We start from the raw sequence: 6540 nt of genomic DNA, 5'->3' as shown, positions 1-6540 counted from the left end.
GGGGGTAGGTCAAGGTGATCCCATTTCCTCATACTTATTTGTGTTAGGAAATGAGAGATTAGCTCACTGTATATCTCATTTGATTTCTACTGGAGAATGGCATCCTATTCAATTATCTTGAAGGGGCATTCTTTGTTTCATTTATTTTTTATTGACGATTTATTATTATTTGTGAAGGCATCTTTGGATCAAGTGACTATCATTAAGAAGTGTCGTGATCTATTTGGGAATGAGTTAGGTCAAAAGGTGAATCTTAGCAAGTGTAAAGTCTTTTTCTCTGCTAATGTTGATTCACTTTTACGATAACAAATTTGTGATATGGCGAGTATAACAGTTTCTGATGAGATTGGTGTGTATTTTGTTTTTCCTATGATTCATGGTAGGTGTAGTAAGCATCATTTTGATGGCTCCCAAGTCGTTTGGATAATTATGTGGCTGGTTGGAAGATTAATCTTTTATTTTTTGCTAGTTGTGTGGTTTTGGCTCAATCTATGTTGTCTACTCTTCTCAATCATTTAATGTAGGCTTTGTATATTCCTCGTTCTGTTTATGATGCTTTTGATAAGAAAGTCCATGATTTCATTTGGGGGCTTTAGTGTGGCCATCCCAAGGTTCATTTAGTTAACTAGGATATGGTTACTCAACCTATGGATTTTGGTGGTCTGGGCATTCAAGCTTGAAGGGATATGAATGCAACTTTTTTAGCTAAAATTTATTGGCGTTTGTTAAAGGATAAGGGTTCCTTATGCTATGCTTTGCTTAAGGGGAAATAGTGGTGTTCGATATGGATTATATGCTTTTGTTGCAAAGCAATGTGCTTTTATTGTCTAGTGTGGAGTGGTCAAGAGCCTGCCAATTTTGCAACATGGTGTCTATAAAAATGTATGTAATGGTATGTTTACAAATTTCTGGAATGATGTTTGAGTGGGCAATATGCCATTATCATAACTCTCTTCTTCTACTATCCCTCCTCATTTCCAGGATTTTATGGTGTCTCACCTTATCTTCCTGAGGCTATTTATTTATTATTAAAGGCCTACTCTGTTATAGATTTTATGGATGCTTTTGACCAGTTCACTTGGAAGGGTACTTGTGATGGTAATTTTACTGTTTGCTCAATGTATGGTTTGCAGAGTGTCTAAGCTCCGGGGCCTTATAATATTCAATGGAAAAATATTTGGAAGATTAAGATAGCTTAGAGAGTTTGGCTGTTCATTTGGCTTTTGTTGCATGGGAATTTGAAGACAAACCATGAGCGACATAGAGAGGGGCTACACTAATGATTCTAGTTGTTTAATATGTGGAAGGGTGGATGAATCTAGTTTACACGTTTTTCGATATTGTTATAAAGCTCATGAGGTTTGGAATGTCGCGTGGAATTCAACTTCTTTGGATTTTTTTTTGGTATGCTTGCTAAGGACTGGTTTAATAACTTGTCTTCTTGTACTACTAGACAATCATTGTTTTCTTCATCTACTCAAGTTATTTGCCTTTATTTATGGTGGTTATGGTGATGGAAAAATGACTTTGTTTTATGAGCCTCTAACCTTCCTTTAGCATCTAAATTAGCTACCCTAAGGTCTTAGCTTATGATTAATGACACTGCATGGAGTTCATATACTAGGTCGATTGTTTCTATTGGTTTGAACTCTTACTACTATTTCCTAGCATCCTCCACATGAAGGATGGGTCAATTGAACACTAATGGGGCCTCTAAAGGTAATCCTCGCAGCCATGGTGGTGGTGGTGTTTTAAGAGATCTTAGAGGTGGCTAGCTAAAAGGTTGTTATATCAGGCTGAGGGTTTATACTTCTATGCAGGCAGAATTCCTTGCACTTATTCATCGTTTAAGGCTTGCCTAGGACATGGGGGTGCATTGTCTGCTTGTAGAACTGGATTCGCAATCGATTTTATCTATGCTTTCTAGTGATGAGGGATGAAACTTCAGGCTAGAGAACTACTTGTCTCAGTGTCACTCCTTGTTAAGTCGTGCTTGTGATGTTCGATTCTTTCATTGCTATAGGGAGGACAAGAGGGTAGCTGACTCTCTTGCTAATATTGTCACACCTTATCCCTCCATAAAGCATAACATGATCCCGTAGTATACTTAATAAATTACCGAACTTCGCCTACCGATAACCCATTAAATATACTACAAGGGATTTTAAACTAATTTCCATTCCTTTTTCAAGTGGTGGGTAATTTTGAACAGGTATTAAAGACCTTTAATTGAAATTTAGTCATAATTCAAAATTTTAATTAATTTAAACTCTTTCGCAAATTTTTTAGAAAATTCGGTAGAGTGCCGTTTATAGTTTGAAAACAATTCTTTAAAAACCTGTGAAAAACACTTCAAATATTTTATTTATCCACAACTCCAGTAATTTCAATATCATCCTACAATTCAACATAAGTAACTCAGTGCACAATCAAACGCAATTTGACTTAAATCAACACTGAAACATTTCATTTCATTCTCACCAATTCCATTATAAGGAAAATAATTTATGATTCACTAAACTTAGAAAGAACTTTAAATATTTGCATTCATCGGAGTACTAAAATTAGTATTACAAAACTTTATAAGTAAATAAAATTTCAAACTAATATTACAATAATTTGTATTCGATTACATTCTAAAATAATATCATAAAAGGGTTTATACAACTGCTCAAATGAAATTATATACATATAATTACATGAATACATCAAAATCTAATGCACAGGAATATACCTATAATACACTGAAAATTTATTTTTCATACGTCTTCAAGTCACAGCCTTTAGTGATCTCACTCAGCTGCTTTGTCCTTACTTTCACCTGCGATAGCATACAAAGCTATCGCTGAGCGGTAAACTCAGTGGTGCATAACTAATAAATTTAAAATGTGATAAAAAAAATATACGTTGACAAATCATAACAAAAATTTGAAATATCGATTTCTTCATAATTCATAAAATTAAAGCCAATATTTTCAATATAATACAAATCAAATATTTAAATGACATTGATCAATAATTAAAATTTTCCCAAAACATAGATGGACATTTGAATTATTTCCATCAATTATGGAAGTAAATATTAAATTTCACAAAATAAATAAAAGCGTAAAAACATAAACCAACTAAAATAAATAATCTATTTTAAATCATTTTTGCATAATTATCCTTTTACAATCACCATTGCTCTCTTTCCAAAACCATTCTTATTCTCACTAACTTCATGCAAGACTAATCCGTAAGGGTCATCTTCAAAGTGATTCTCACTCCCTATGGTCGGGGAGATTGAATCATGCACATTTCATCCATTATACCATAACAATTTAATTTCCGAAAAAGGCCATCTTCAAAATAGATTTAACCTTTTGTATGAGGAAGATCAAATCATCAATGTGCATATACCATGGGAATCAAAACAAAGCTAACACCAGTGTCTCTTCAACAAATGAGGAACGGGTAATAACTATGTCGAGCATTAGTAGTGAGATACAAACTAACATCCGAACATTCATTGCTCCTTTTTGTGAGCATAAAATCATAACACAAATCATTTCCATGCCATTCTCAGTAATCAAAGTTTTTATCCATGCAAGCCACAATTCAAATTAAATTTCTATTTTCCATGCAAACCCCATTTAAATCACAATTTCTCAAAATCAAATTCATTCACACCATATTAATATTCAATTATTGTTGAAATAAAAATCAATATTTAATGAACATAATACATGAAGAAAATCAAACCATTTAAATCAATTGAAATATGTAAAATAATTAATAGTTAAGAACTAGCTGTGCACAAAACTTTTTAACTTGCCTTAATTCAATCTTCTCTAATTCTTTCCTTGGAAGATTCTTTTCTCACCGAAACACAAAATTAGAGTGTTTTAATATCTATTTAATTTATTTCTAACTAATAAATCCAACAATTAAATTTTATACACTTAATTTATCCACTAAGATTTATACACTTTGGGTCCTTTGCAATTGTTGTATTTGTGGTTATTATTTATTTCAATATTCAAGTCAAAATATTGACCTTTTCATCTTTAATAGGTATGTTAGTTCTAGTTACACCCAAATACCATATTTTGGGTCACAATTTTATTGGCATTGGTTGTCAATTGGAATTCAAAGCCTATTGAAACTCATCTCAAATTTTCAGATTTGATCATCAATATTCACTATTCCATTGGACCTATATATAGTAAAAATTTGGCCAACTTTCATTCATCAAAGTTGTTTCTTAGTGTGTCTAGTTTAATTCCCTTTTTGAATCACTCCATTTGGAGTTTTGTAACTCAAGTTATGGCCATTTAATCATAACTGGCCGAATTGGCCAAAGTTCAGATTTCTGGGCAAGTTTAGGGTTCTTGCAGTTTTAGTGACCCAATTTTGGTTGGCAATTTGATTTGGCTCTGGTCAGAATTTGGGTTTGTGTTCTTCATAAAAGTTGTTCTACTATGTCATAGCTTTCCAATGGTTTAAAAATCTGGTCATTTGGACCTTTCTACACTAAGTTATGATCATTTGAACATGTATTGTTTATATGGCCAGTTTTGTCCAGTGATAGGGTACCAATTTCAGATTTGATCAAATTTTACACTAACTTGTGGTCAGTTTTAAGGCAAGGTTTCTGCATAAAAATTGTTGCTTTGGGTCTTAATTTTCATCTCCAATTGGTATCACACCAATTGGAGCAACAGAATTCAACTTATAACATTCTAAGTGGACAGGGGTCAAGCTGTCTAGAATGCATCAAGTCCCCAACCATAATTTCAATCACTTCCATTTCTCAATTCACATTCATAAGCACTCTAATTGACCAATTTAAAGATCAATAATGTCAATTGGCCATCAATTGACCAATCCCCAATTTTCCCCCAAAACCCTAATTGTATAACCCTAATTTCATACACACATGCAAATTCATGCCATCTTATTACATTAAATCTTCATACAGCTTCATATGGACAAGTTTTATTCATTAATTCCATCAAGTCACCACAAAACCTAAGATATCCTAGGCTGGCCAAAATTTTAACTTCAATATTCATGCATAATTCTTCAATTTCCTAGGTTATTTTCTCATATCCAAATGTAATTTCATGCATCCATAATCATTTGGGTTAGGGAGACAACTTACCTCAAATGGTAATTCTTGTATCTTCAATTTTTTTCAATCTTTTCTCCTCCTTTTTACTTATAATCTCACTACTAAGACTCAAAATGAATTTTTCTCTCAAGAAACTATGGAAATTTTAGGGAAACTATGGTGATTTTAGAGCTTGAAGTGCTCTTTAATGGAGGAAAGAAGAGAGAAAAGAGAAAGAGGGAATGGGATGGCATGTATAGGGAAGAAGACCCAAAAATTTTGTCTTTTTAATTTTTAATTATCTCTTAATTTCATAATTTAAAATTTATAAATTATTTATGATGTCATCCTTACCTATGCATAATGATGTCATAATTTAAATTAATTTTCTTTTCCTTTCTTTTTCTACCAACCTCTTCATTTCTAATATATTTTTCATAATTTTAATTTCCTATATTTTATTGAACATTTAGGCCAAGAGTCACCTCTAAGGGTGAATTGACCAAATTGCCTCTTACCGGTCTGATCCGATTTTCCAATAATATTGTATTGCTTCCTGAACTCTGATCCAATTATTTGAGTTTGTTCTCAATTCTTTTCTGTGATTTTCATATTTTCCCTAGCTTCGCAATTATTCCTAGGCCTGAGGTGCCATAGGGTCCTACTAAAAAATAGGGTAACGACTGAGCTCGTAGTCACTTCCAGGTTCGGTCACCTATCGCTGTGGCCTCGGCTCATTTAACCCATCATGCTTTATTTTCCTTATTTCCATTTCACCTTTATATAATTTTTATTAATTTTTATTCATGGCTTTTCTAGATGACTTAAATATGGTTTTACATATCTTGACTGTCCGGACAGACATCGATTGCCGAAACAGTAAACTGTACAGTACTGCCTATATGAGGGTGTTACAAATATGGGTGTTCAGTCTCCCTTAGGTCTTCATGTTATGGATTCGCCTCCTCCGCAAGTTCGTGATTTGTTTCATTGGGATGTCCAAGGCTGGAATTTGCCTAGAGTTGTGTCCTGCATTCAATGATTTTGATTCTCTGGGTTTCCCCCCTCTTTTTTGTCTAAAAAAAAAAAAGCAGAAAATCAATAGAAAGATACTCTTAGGATCAATACATAATGCCATACTGACATATAATTCATTCAACATGGACAGAAATTTGTACAATAGAATCATTTTTTTTTCTTCCAATATATTCATACCCTTCTTTTTTTTTTTAAGTAGGAGATTAAGGGAATGGAGATTCAAACTTGAATTTATCAGGTGAATTATATGCCTTCAATTAATAGACCAAGCCAGACTAAGCATATTCATGCCCTACAGCTAATTGACTCTTTAAAGTTTAATATTTTAAGTAACTCACCATTTGTCAAGAATAAAAAGGGAACCTTCAAAAACTTGTAAAATTGAAGTAATCTTTAAAGTTAGATGT

Source organism: Hevea brasiliensis, chromosome 8, assembly GCF_030052815.1.
Source record: "Hevea brasiliensis isolate MT/VB/25A 57/8 chromosome 8, ASM3005281v1, whole genome shotgun sequence".
Classification (NCBI taxonomy): domain Eukaryota; kingdom Viridiplantae; phylum Streptophyta; class Magnoliopsida; order Malpighiales; family Euphorbiaceae; genus Hevea; species Hevea brasiliensis.
Note: the sequence above shows the minus strand (reverse complement) of the source record.